We start from the raw sequence: 14,846 nt of genomic DNA on the forward strand, positions 1-14,846 counted from the left end.
CATTCCTTGAATGGCTGTGCTCTGCCCTCTTCCCTCCTGTCTCACCAATATGATTTAATTTACAGGAAGGTGACTGTATCTTACCCTTCTTCTATTTTACTGCCTAGAACACATCAGTAACACCATAGACCCTTATAAATATGCAGAGAATGATTGCATTAATATTAATCCATCATAATTGTTAATAACACATCTTACACATTTTTTTCTAATAATTTTTGCTCTCCTTTCTTCATCAAAGACTGTTCCACACTCAAACAGTGGAGTCTTCCTTTGCTTTCTAAACTCTCTGGCAGTATCTTTTGATCACATTTCACAGAGAAGATAAAAACGATTAAAAATGTATCCTGTTATCTACCCTGTACCAAATGCATAAATTCTCTACATCTTTACCCTTTCTGTCCTTTTCTCTGGGTAAAATTTAAAGACAGGCCAATGCTCTATGAAATCCTAGTCCCTCTTGTGACCTCTAGATTTTCTAACAAATTGACTTCTCAGGGACCTGAATTCTACTAGAAATCTCCTATCTGTCCTCAATCTTCAGTCACTCCTTTATGAAGACCCCAGTATCATTTTTTAGATATGTTTTGGTAGTTCCAGTTGTAGAAAACCAAATCAAAACACAAGAAAACACATTTCTCATAGCAAATCCTTCTCTAGCTAGCATCATATTTTCCTGCATAATTTTTCAACCACAATCCAGATATTCCAAAATTTTGAAAACCAAAAGTTTTTTTTTTTTATGTTATTTAGCTGGTCAAAAATCTTATCAGAATTTAAATGACGAGAGGTAGTTTATAGTCTTATCTAATTTAGCATGAATATTCACATATTCATATATTTCACTCCAGAAAAGTTAGTGGAATTTCAAGCACAATATTTGATTTTGGAGTGCTGTTAAGAAGTCAAAGTGGTGTCACTTATAAACAATAGGTGTTTCTTTACCTTTTTTTAATATGAAATATTCAGAATTCCAAACACACCTGAGCCACAAAATTTTCACATAAAGGACTGTGGATCTGTCCTATCCTGCTTGGTCAAATTTCGGAAGATAGTCTTGTCCCACACTTTTCCCTCTTTATTGACTTCAAGTCACCATTCAGTTCACTCCAGACTTTTCTATCAAAATTATTCTTGCTCAGGTAACTAGTCATTTCCATGTTGACAAACCCAAATGGCATTTTCCATTTCTTTCTTGACCTGTGAGCACCATTTGACTTGGTTGATCATCCCCAGCTTCCTGAGATACTCTCCTTTCTCTAGGTTTCCATGACACCCTCCAATCCCTGTGGATTCTTTTCAGTCTATCAAACAGGATTCTCCTCTACCCATCCTCTGAAGGTTGGTGGTCCTTATAATATTTTCTGTATTACTATCTTTCTACATCCTTGAAACATGAGCATTCCATCCCGCTCATGGCCTGTCAAGTAACGATTCCCAAATGTATGTATTCCAACTCTAATGTTGTTGCTGTAAGCCTGCACAGCCAGCTCGGTATGCAGAAGGCTCCCCTTGGATGGTATGCACGAATCTCCCAACTTTTCTTGCCTCAACTTTAACTCACATTTTCTTCCCTGCATCCTCCCTTGATAAAACAAAGCTTAACTAAAACGACTTCTTTCTCCATTCAGTAATTGAAAAGTGTTTGTTAAGTAGTTACTATAAGCCTAGTTGTCTTCTCGGCACTGGGAACATATTAGTGGGAGAGATGATTGTGGTCTCTGCCTGCATGGAGAAGACCAGATTGCTAAATCATAAGTTAAAATAAATTAAATACTTACATCTTACAACTTTTTATAAATGGGGTGAAGTACAGAAGCTGGGTTGCTAAGATAAGGCTTATTTCTTGGTTTGGGGCCTTTTGACCAGGTGAGCTGGGAAGGCTTCTCCAAAGAGGTGACCTTAATGCTGAGTCAAATCTTTGAAGAGCTCAGTTAGGAAAGCGATAGTGAGAAGTCCTGAGAGCAATGACAGAAGGCATTATGCGGTGACGAAAACAAGCTTCAGCTAGATAATAAAAGTAACATTTTACATTTCTATTTAGCAATAGATTGCACATTTTAAAGTTATTTTATTCCATTTGAAAAGGCACGTTCAACTTTTTTTTGATGGTAGCTCAGTGTCGAACTTCTTCCAGAAGTGTTACTTCTGTGGTCCCCATTTGTTTTCGGGACTAAATTCCATGACTTGTTGTATTAGAATTTTCTATGAAAGAAGAATAAGTATCCTCAACATCTGAAATGTCACTGAGAAAACAGACCTACCATATGATCCAGCAATTGCACTCCTGGGCACATACCTGGAAGGAACTATAGTTCAAAAAAAATACATGCATCTCAATGTTCACAGCAGCACTATTTACAACAGCCAAGTCACGGAAGCAACCTAAACGTTCATCGACAGATGACTGGATAAAGAAGTTGTAGTATATTTATACTACTCAGCCATAAAAAAGAATAAAATAATGTCATTTGCAGCAACATGAATGGACCTGGGGATTGTCTTTCTAAGTGAAGTAAGCCAGAAAGAAAAAGAAAAATACCATATGATATCAGTCATATGTGAAATCTAAAAAAAAAAAAAAAAAGACACAAATGAATTTTTTTGCAAAACAGAAACAGACTCACAGACAGACATAGAAAACAGACTTATGGTTACGAGGGGTGAAAGGTGGTGGGAAGGGATTAAATTGGGAATTCAAGATTTACAGATACTAACTACTATATATAAAATTGATATTTAATAGGTTTCTTCTGTATAGCACAGGGAACTATATTCAGTATCTTGTAGTAACCTATAATGAACAAGAATATGAAAAGGAATATATGTATGTTTATGTATGACTGAAACATGATGCTGTGCACCAGAAACTGACACAGCATTGTAAATTGACTATACTTCAATAAAAAGTAAAATAAAATAAAAAGTCATTGAAAGCAGCAAGTTAGAATTTTTGAGAACAATTTTTCTAACATCTCATTTGAAAACATGTTAAAGCATTACATTGTTATTTTATACATAAATCGTTTATATATTTTTTTAATTTTTTGAGGGGGGAGGTAATCAGGTTTACTTATTTATTTATTTTTTTAGGGGAGGTACTGGGGATTGAACCCAGGACCTTGTGCATGTTAAGCATGCAGTCTACAACTTGAGCTATACCCTCCCCCCATGAATTGTTTAATTTTAATTAATTCTTAGATTGGTGTGAACCCTTTAATTACTCTCTTTCCAGTGATAAGTCCAATTCCTTTTCTCTCATTGAGCTGAAATACATCAAGATGGCCAAAGTTAACACTCAAATTTATAATTTTAGGGATCCTAAGTAATGGCTAGGATTTGGATGATTACAGCATACAGAAAAATGCTGGAAAATATGGGAAAACTTCACTATTTTATACAAAATACAAATTTACTTTTAATTTGTAATAATAACTTTCAATTTTTAATGTTCACCATGTGCCAACACTGTAATAACACTTCAAATACGTTATTCTTTTTAACCCTGATAACAATCTCATAAACCAGGGGCTTTCATTTCACAGATTTGCAAATAGATTTAAGGATGTTAACTAGCTCACCTGAGGTCACAGATAGTAAATCCCAAAGCCAGGCTTCAAAACCTCATCTTATGACAAGTCTTAAATGTCACTGTCCATCACTCTTGCATCGATACAAAAACACAATGACTCAAATCAGGGCACTTAAGACGGAAAATTGAGTACTTGCTACCTTTGAGAGCACAGAACTTTATTTCTCTCTCAAAAATGTTATCTAAGTTGAGGAGGTTTGACATATTGTGAGCATGGTTAAAGAACTCAGTAGAGGAACTGCTATTCAACCTTTATTTGGCTGATTACATGATAATTACCCCTTACCCTTCTCATATAACCAGACAGCCCAAGAAATAACAACTTAGTCAAATGGTAGAAGGAACAATAGACTCTCTTATCCTGAGTCATATTCCCATTTAATTATTAAAATAAAGAATACCCCTTTTTACTGGCATACAAAGTGACTTCAATGGAAATACCACAAAATACATATTGGTGTGAATTATAGTTTTTGCGGAGCATTCAATTTAGATTCTTACATCTGATGCCATTTACCTGGTTTATTAATTTCAGAACGGAGTCATTAATGATTTGAGTCTCTAGCATGCATTCACCTCGGCACCCAAGCAAAAAGAAGTACAGCTAACATCAGCAGAAATGTCAGAGACACTAATGTGGCTTTTTGAAACCTCTGTAGTCACTGACCTAGTTTTAATTGATAGTCTCCGATGCTAAGAAGAGAGGGTTTGTGGCCTGAATAGGAGAAAACTTTCCCTAAAAGCTGTGAAGACAGAATCACTTAAATCCAATGTTCCGGTTTTGACTTGCTGTGTGAGATAATAAAAAAAAAAATATGAGCAAAGACTAATGAAAGGCAATTCAGCTTTGGCCTTGGATGGTATCCATCACAGCTGTATGGGACTGGTATTATGTGCCTTTTTAGATGATGGCTTTTGTATAGAAATTATTTTTCCCACCTTTGCATGTGCCTGGGACCTTCTCAATGAGAATCAGGAATCAGCCTAAAAATTACTTTTTGTGGTCTTTTCCTAACCTCCTATGCAAAGTAGCTAAGTTCATTGCTGTTACTCTCTGAAGCAGCACCCTATTGTCGGCCACCTAAGCACTTCCCAAACTTTCATCTATTAATTTTTTTTATTCATTTATCTAGTGTGTGTCTCTTCCATTAGAATTTAAATCCATCACTGGCATATAACATCCCAGCAGTACTATTTGCTAAATAAATGCTATTGGGTAATTATTTACTGGCACTATATGTAGGCTACCTGTGTCCTCAGAACAGGTTCTCACGTTTGGAAAAAACAGGCACTCTAAAGCAAATGTCACCATTTTTAGAGAGACATTTTCTGTCTGTTATTTCTGATATAAACCTAACCTTTCTGGAGGGCTCTAAAAGATGCTGTTCTATGCTTTGTACTCACTCAAACTATGAGTCATGTCAGCTTAGTTTTCCACTGGACTTTCAATTCCGTTTTTTCATCAAACGTTTGATTGACTGAATTTATGAATGAGCTTACTCATGATTCCACGGTATAAACTGCCTCTAAATGAACACACTTAACATTAATAGATCCAAGAATAGATCTTACAAAGTTCAGAAATACTAAGGATACGAGAGGAAACTAAAATCCCCAGCGAAATTCACAGAGGATAAGAAGAAATCCCACTTGGCTGAAATGCTCCAAAACCATTGTTAACATAAAAGCGAAGTTCAGTAAGTTTAATTAAAACAAAGAAAGAAAGAAAACTCTTCACACTAATGTCAGTTTACCCACAGGAAGTAGAGCTCACTCATGGCCGTATCTTTATTACCTTTGATACTCTGATGTGTGAATAAAACATTTTACATAATTATATTTATTATATTTTGGAAAAGCTACCATTTTGGGGGGAAAATGATTTTCATCATGCCAAGTTTGTCATAAAAAATAAAGTTTATTTATTTACTCTAAAAAGCACCTTCTTACGAAGTACTTTTGGTAAGAGAACATAATAAATGCACAGATTTGCAAATGAGGACTCCTCCATTTATTTGGCAAAGTATTTCCTTCCCCAGTCTTCCTATGACGTTGTTGAGGATGCTTCAAAAAAGAACTTTCCTTTACGTTTTCATGTCCTTAAAAAGGTTGCCAAATGTTGAAGAGAGATCTACTTATCCAAGCTTAATTGCATTTACTGTTTTAAAATTCCAGAGTATCCAAACCACTTTTCTTTTGTGAAGTCCTAATACAAGTGCCATAGAAATTGCAAAAAAAGAAAAGAAAAGAAATTGGAGAAGGATGCTAAGTGAAGTAGATTTATTATTCTGTTAACCTGATTCTGAAGCTTCTTAACTCAAATGTAATTTGTGCGAGCATCTTTTAATTATTTGAAAAGGTTTATTTAAGAGTGTTTCATTGAACAAGTGTTTTTAGACCTAGTAAAAACATAGTATAAAAACTCAAAAGAGTAATATTTCTCAACCTTAAGGAGAACTCATAGAATCTTCAAATTTTGAAATATTAACTGTGTTTAACTTTTTGACTGCAAGGAAAGTAAAGTGTTGCATTGTTATCCTAACATCATACTGGATAAAATTGAAATAATAACAAGGTTATCAATTTATTATAGTTTCCATGGAAGACATACATGTTTTGCACTGTTTAGCTCAAAACATAAAATACAAAGTTTTAACAATAAAATAAATTTCATAGTACTAAAAAGACATCAGTTTTAAAATATTTTCACTAGTTATTTTTTAATTGACCAGAATTGTAGCTATTTTGCATGCAATATAGTCATAAGCATTATCTAATAGATGTAAAAATATGCTGAAAAAATAAATTATTCAAACAAAACTTCATCCAGGAATATATTTAAATTTTACCTTCATTTTTGCAACATAGGCTTATACAGTTGGCAAATATCCAATATTTGGCTTTTTATACTTTGTTACACAGTAATCCATTTTCATTTATTCTCCAAAATACAAAATATAGGCTTTAAAAATATCCTAGCTCCAATTGTTTAGATTACTAATGAATGAGCTTAAGAATCTGGAAGACAGTATTCGGAATTAAATTTAAGCATCTTTATAAAATAATCCAGTATTATACTTGTAGTTTCAGCATTTTCCTTTCCACTGACTAGCATGTGGAATTCTTCATGCATCAGAAAAAAAATTTCTGTCATACTGTCTGTGCTAAAAGAATCACTTGGTCTATTGATAAACTTCTATTCTCCATAGGAAGTAAGTTTATGTATTTTACTGCTCTTTGTAATAGTTTCATCTTACCTTTAATTACCCACATTATACTCCTTTGGCACTTTCAATGGGGCATACTGTGGCTCATAGGTCCATTTATAGAAAAATATTTTTTGTAACAACTTTAGAAGACTTTGTTCTTATTTTTTACCTAATGAATCATTTATAATAATAACTTTAATAAATATTTATTTAAAATATTTATTTGAAGACTTCATGAAAATTTCATGTCATTGATTCATTCACATTTCATAGTCTAACTTAAAGTATTCAAAAGTATCTCATGGTATTTTTAACTTAACTGATTTCATTTCTACCTTTTTATTGACAATTCATTTTGTCTCTGTTTTACACATCCCTTTGCTTAGCTAACTATGATCAGTTGCTTTTCTGTAATTCTTCTGAATTTGCCTTCTAACGCTCCTGGACGCATTATATCTCTAGGCCGCTTCCTTTATTAAGTGTAACACGTCTAAACATTCTCAAAATTTGTCTCAAATTTATTTCTTTAACTATTTTTAATCTAAACACTTAATAGTCTATCATTTTTTAAAAAACTGAATGCCAAAGATAATTTAATTTCTTAAATGAAGTGTAGTTTATTTACAGTGTTGTGTTAGTTTCTGGTGTACATATATGTACGTGTGTGCGCATGTATATATATATACACATACATATTCTTTTCCAAATTCTTTTTCAGTGTAGTTTTTTTACAAGATATTGAATATAGTTCCCTGTGCTATACAGTAAGTCCTTGCTGCTTATCTATTTTATGTACAGTAGTTGAATCCACTAATCCCAGACTCCTAATTTATCCCTCCCCTCTTCCCCATTTGGTAACCATAAGTTTGTTTTCTATGTCTGTGATTCTATTTCTGTTTTGTATATAAGTTCATTTTTATAACTTTGTAGATTCTACATATAAGTGATACCATATGATATTTGTCTTTCTCTGTCTGACTTAAATAACTTTGTATGCTCACCTCTAGGTCCAAACATGTTGATGCAAACGGCATTATTTTACTCTTTTTTATGGCTAAGTAAGTAGTATTCCATTGTATAAACATACCACATCTTCTTTATCTAGTCATCTGTCAATGGACATTTAGGTTGATTCCATGTCTTGGTTATTGTAAATAGCATTGCTATGAACATTGATGTACATGTATCTTTTCAAATTAGAGTGTTCTCTGGATATATGCCCAGGAGTGGGGTTGCTAGATCATATGGTAACTCTATTTTTAGTTTTTAAAGGAATCTTTATATTGTTTTCCATAGCAGCTTCACCAATTTACATTTCCACCAACAGTATAGGACAGTTTCCTTTTCTACACACTCTCTCCAGTATTTCCTATTTGTAGATATTTTGATGATGGCCATTCTGACAGGTGGGAGGTAATAACTCATTGTAGTTTTGACTTACATCTAATAATTAGTGATCTAGAGCATCGTTTCAGGTGTCTATTGGCCATTTGTATATCTTCTTTGGAGAAATATCTATTTAGGTCTTCTGCCCATTTTTTGATTGGGTTGTTTCTTTTTTTGTTATTGAGTTGTATGAAATGTATGTATATTTTGGAAATTAAGCCCTTGTCAGTTGTATCATCTGCAAATATTTTCTCCCTGTTCATAGGTTGTCTTTTCATGTTGCTTATGGTTTCCTTTACTGTGCAAAAGCTTGTAAGTTTAATTTGGTCCTATTTGTTTATTTTTGCTTTTATTTCTTTTGCCTTGGGAGACTGACCTAAGAAAACATTACTATGATTTATGTCAGAGAATGTTTTGCCTATGTGTTCCTCTAAGAGGTTTTGTAGTGTCTTGTCTTATGTTTAAGTCTTTAAGCCGTTTTGAATTTATTTTTGTGTATGGTGTGAGAGAGTATTCTAACTTCATTGATTTACATGTGGCTGTCCAGCCATTTGATGAAGAAACTGTCTTTTCTTTATTGTATATTCTTTCTTCCTTTGTCATAGATTAATTGACCATAGTGTGTGGGTTCATTTCTATGCTTTCTATTCTGTTCCATTGATCTACATGTCTGCTTTTGTGCCAGTACCATAGTGTTTTGATTACTGTAGCTTTCTAGCTTTCTAGTATTGTCCAAAGCCAGGGAGTGTGATACCTCCAGATTGTTCTTTTTTCTCAAGATTGCTTTGGAAATTCAGGATCTTTTGTGGTTCAATATAAATTTTAGAATTATTAGCTCTAGTTCTGTGAAAAATGTCATGGGTAATTTGATAGGGATCCTATTAAATCTGTAGATTGCTTTGGGGACTATTGCCATTTTAACAATATCAATTCTTCTCAAAGACTATGTGACATCTCCATTTCCTTGAAGCATCTTCAATTTCCTTTATCAATATTTTGTAGTTCTCAGCATATAAGTAAGCCTTTCACCTCCTTGGTCACGTTTATTCCTAAATATTTTTTATATGATTTTAAAAGTAATTTTTTTATACTTTTTCCTGCTGATATTTCATCAGTAGTATACAGAAATACAACAAATATCTGTATTTTTTTGAGAATTTTTGCATCCACCTATAGTCATCAAAAATAGTGGCCTGTAATTTTCCTTTCTGATACTGTCTTTGCCTGGTTTTGGTTTCCAGGTGTTGGTGGTTATCAATGTTTAATTATATTGTCTCAGATTGTTTTGCACACAGAATCATCTAAATTAACAATGATCTGATCTCTGAAAGGCATTTGTGGCATGTTTCATCAGGTTGATCATATTTACTAGTTAAATACAATACAATTAAATTATTAGACCGTACAAGTAAGGTCTTATATGGACATGTTCAGCCTAAAAATAGTTAGAGTCTGAGATCTAGACTTGATGATAAAAATCTATATGTAATATTAAAAGGCAAAAAATAAAGTATTTATTATCTTTCCTGTCAAATAGGAATAAACATCTAGCAGAAATAATTTTTAATCTATAGTAGCATTTCTACTGAGAATAATCTGGTTTCAATAACAGGTTGTTTAAACAATTTTTTTCATAATGGTCAATCTCATACATATAAACATCATGGTAGAGTCTATATTTCATTTTCACACAAGTAAAATTATTGATTATAGGAAAGTCTCCTACCCTAATTTTTTTTTCTTCCTTTTATAGTCCAGCCACAGAGCTGCAAGTGCTGGAAATAGCCAGTTCATCTTTCTTATAGACCTTTCATTTAAATGCATAACTTATTCGAAAGGATAGATTGCAACAGCCATTGCAGACTTGACTAAGGTCATATGCTGATGAGGATGTAACTTAGCAAAGTCACCAAATTAATAGCTTTACAAGAGGATTGTAATGAGCAGCATGAATGTGACGGAGTTTTACTCATTTACAAGAGTTTTTGTGTGTGTGATTTTGATAATATTCATGCAAAGAAAACATACTCTAAATATTTTCCCATTTAGTTGAACATGAAATGAGGAAAGACATATGTAGACAGAAAAAATGAGAAGCTCGTCAAATGGAATCATTATTAAGAAAATCAAAAGTAGTCATGAGAACCATAAAACTTCCTTTTATGTAAAATTGGGTTTTCCATTATCTCTGGCTTCACTGATCGCCATACAGGTGAGGTTATTGCTTTTTCAGTTTATTAATAAACCTATTAGTACATAAATAGCCTCCTGGCCTTTCCTAAACAAATGGAAAATGAAATCGTTTCATTATGCCCCGGGTTTCATGCACTCCTGGTTATAGAACTATCCCTGAAGGAATGGCTGTGTTGAAAATGTTTATCTTGCAGACTTTTCAGATTAGATTCCATGTTTTTGTATCCTTTAGATTTTATACTCAGAAATGGAATATCTTTTTAAGCCATGCTATATTTTATGAAGAAATCTTTAACAGTTATTAGAGGCAATTCCAAAAAAAAATGGTAAAGCATGAATCCTGTCAAAATGCGAAACAACAGGAAAAAGAAATACAAGAATTAGCATATGGTGTCAGAGAAGGGTATTTTATTATACTGCAGGGATATTTCACAGGAGTTGGGCATTTTAATTGTCAAATGGCCTTCGAATTAATAAAATCGGAAAGCACCAGCTATAGGCCAGGACTAGTACATGCGCTGGGAAGTGAAACATAATTAAGACTGCGTTCTGTTCATTCATTGATTTATACTCAGATAAGCCTAGCTGTTCCCCAACCAAGAAGGTACTTGTCAGTTACTCTAAAGCCCCAGAGTTATTCCTTAGGCTTCACACAGAGAAGATAATTCCTTATTTGCCACAAATTCGTTCCCTGCATTCACTGTTGCTGTGCCAAATTGCTTTGGTTGCAACACTAGTCAGAAAAGATGATTTTAAAAGCAGTGATTCTTAGGCACCTGCTTTGTGTCCCATAATGGCACTATTAGAGCAGGCTGGAGTTAGCTGAACATCCCTCTAACATACTGAATTTTAGAGGGCTCGCTGAAGCTGCACGAAGGCAAGGAAGTGAAAAAGCAAGGGTCTAAAGAACTGGCTGGAGGGTTGATCTGCCACTTACAGCAAGAGAAACGTAGACTATGAGTTGGTTGGGTAATAACACATAAATAAGGGAATAAGACAAGGAGATTGGCGCAATTAAACAGTTCCACACCCCATGCTCTGGTATGGAGAGTTTGAAACGATTGGAGACAAAGCAATCTTGTCAATTGTTTGAAAGCAATGGGCAATCCTATCTGTACAACTCCAACACTGAGTTCAGTGCTTCGCAGATGAAATCCACTAAAATTTTTGTTGACCAAATGAATTCATTTATTTTCAAAAAATGAATAAATCTTACTATCCAGAGGGTGAAGAATGTTCATTGCAGTACAATTCATTCTAGGCATATTTACTGAGGAATGTTTGTATTGGAACACTTCAGAGAAAATTATATAGGTGACTTAAAACCAACAAAATGCCCTGAAACAGTAAATTTAAGATTATGGCATACTTACTGAAAAGTTAAAAACTGAGTCACTTAGATCCTAAGTGACTTAGTTTCTCATCTAATACATATAATATGGAAATAAAAAGAGGCAGTATAAATGGTAGCCCATGTCTGATGTAGCTTTGCTGAACATTCAGAGAGATTTTTGCCCAACCCATGTTTTAGATTTCAATTTAGTATCAGAAATCACGTAGATCACGGTTTTCTCTCTGAAATTTCTATGAAACTTTAGGGAAAGTCAAAGTTATTCTTAGAAAACTTTAGATGGCATACTTCCCATAGTGAACTACTAAATTCTTAAAAAATTGTACAAAAACAAACAAACAAACAAAAACAAAGCATAAATACAGGACAGAAATAGACTCACAGACAGAGAATACAGACTTGTGGTTACCAGGCAGGTGGAGGGTGGGAAGGGATAGACTGGGATTTCAAAATTGTAGAATAGATAAACAAGATTACACTGTATAGCACAGGGAAATATACACAAAATGTCATGATAACTCACAGAGAAAAAAATGTGACAATGAGTGTGTATATGTCCATGAATGACTGAAAAATTGTGCTGAACACTGGAATTTGACACAACATTGTAAAATGATTATAAATCAATAAAAAATGTTAAAAAAAAAGAACTGAAAAAAAAATTGTCCAAGAACATTGATTAGTATTTTATTAAAGTTCATGAGAAGTTGGGATCATAAAAATGAGCTTACCTGCCCACACAAATTCATAAACACTTAAATAATTGCTTTTAAAAGTACACAACTATTAGTAGATAAATGAATTTATACTGCATAGCACAGGACAATATATTCAATATCTTCTAGTAGTGCATGGTGAAAAATAATATGAAAGTGAATATGTGTATATTCATACATGACTGAAGAATTGTGCTGTACACCAGAAATTGACACAACATTGCAAACTTACTATAACGCAATAAAAAATTAAAAAAGAGCAGATCAATCAAAAAAAGTACACAATTATTAAATATCAGATATACAACTGATAATAGAAAAAATATATTTGGGATACATGAAAACCATGAAAAACTTTGAAGATAATCTGAATATATTCTATTCACTTTGATGTGTATATTTTGCTTTTTATGTATATTATGTATTTGTTTTTTATGTATGTGTTTGCTTTTTATGTATAAATGTTCATGTAAGAATCATACCTGTGTAGCCTCCTGGTTGCCTTTCTAGGTTCTAGAATCTTCTTTGAAGAACTACTGGTTTTTTTTTTTAATGTCCACAGTTAATAGAAAGGTTGAGTATGTGTTGCATCTTGAAATACTCATGCTCATTTAATAAGAACTATACCATCTGCTGTGAAAAATACTCTTTTTCATTTCTAAATATGAACTCTGAGTATTAAAGGTCAATGTTTTCTTAATTCATTTTCAGACTGCTTTCATAAACATTCCCCCGCCTTCCTGCTTTCCTGAAAGGTGCTACCTCCTGAATTTAGGAAGGACATGATTCATTGAAATGGTAATTTACCAAATGTTCAGTTATTCTATTTACTTATCAATATTCCTTTTAGGATGCCTGTAGGAGATGCAATGTCTCATTTTCTAGTCCCAGGAGACAGCAGGTAATTTTGCATAGTAACTATCTGTTACATTTCCCTAACACATTCACTTTGCTTGCAAATAATAATTGTGTTTTAGTTGTAGGAATGTTTACCAGGAGATTAACAATTTATAAAAGCCCTGACATGGTGGATGTAAAATAACATAACTCAATTTGAAAACCTATAATTTCAAGTGACACAGTTTTACCACTCTTCTTAGTCAAGGTAGGGTATAGCAAACTTCCTGTCAGAGATGATTGGATAATGTGATACATTACCTGATTACCAAGTGATTCTGGGAAAACAACCCATTTCTCTATATTACTCTGACTTCTTTAGTGTTCTCCCTCTCTTTGCATTCAGATGAGGTGCTCGGCACGAACCTAATTCTTTTTTATGTACACTGGCTGTTTTTTGTAAAGCATGGTTTTTTTTTGTTTGTTTCTTGAACTGTTTAAATAATGACAGTTTTGCAAAGTTCTGAATAGTTTTTCAAATGTCTTCAATTTTAATTGGGTGCATTTTCCTTCATGATAATATGTGTGGGTGGAAACCAGAAATTGGAAAACATGCAACTTGGTGAGTTTCAATAATATGTAACAATATTTAATTTTATTTATTAACAATTTTGGGGGGGTTAATTAGTTTTTATTTATTTTTTAATGGAGGTACTGGGGATTGAACCCAGGACCTCATGCACGCTAAGCACATGCTCTACCACTAAGCTATACTTTCCTCTCCGTGTAATGATAGTTTAGTACGGCTGATATCACTTTGCATTTATGTCTCAGGGGAAACATTAATGGCCACTTTAACTCTCTCATGAATGTGAAAACTGAGGCACAGAGAGATTGAAGGACTGCCCCTAAATCAAAGAGAAAATTAATGGCAGAACTGTGGATTTAAAGGATACTCTTTATGCTGCTTTTGTAAAATATAAATGTTCTCATTCTTTGTATTTCACAATTATTTAATAAAACCTGGGCCATTTTCATCATACCACAAAAGAGCTATTTTTGTTAGCCTTTTTTATTGAAGGATAGTCAATTTACAATATTGTGTTAATTTCTGGTGTACATTAGAGTGATTCAGTTATATGTATATATATGTACATATGCCTTTTTATATTATTTTTCATTACAGGCCATTGCAAGTTATTGAATATATGGTTCCCTATGCTATACAGTAGGACCTTGTTGTTTCTTTTATATGTAGTAGTTAGTATTACAAATCTTGAACTCCCAATTTATCCCTCCTCATGCCTTCCCTGCCCCCATAACCATAAGTTTGTTTTCTGTCTGTGAGTTGTCTGTGAATCTGCCTTGTTTTGTAGATAAGTTCACTGATGTCCTTTTTTTTCAGATTCCACATGTAAGTGAAATCATATGTTGTTTTTCTTTCTCTTTATAATTTACTTCACTTAGTATGATGATCTCTAGGTCCATCCATGTTGCTGCAAATTGCAAAGGTGAGGGGTTGGGTCTAGCTCAGTGGTAGAGCACATGCTTAGCATACACCA

The sequence above is a fragment of the Vicugna pacos genome, chromosome 2 (genome assembly GCF_048564905.1).
Source record: "Vicugna pacos chromosome 2, VicPac4, whole genome shotgun sequence".
Taxonomy (NCBI): Eukaryota; Metazoa; Chordata; class Mammalia; order Artiodactyla; family Camelidae; genus Vicugna; species Vicugna pacos.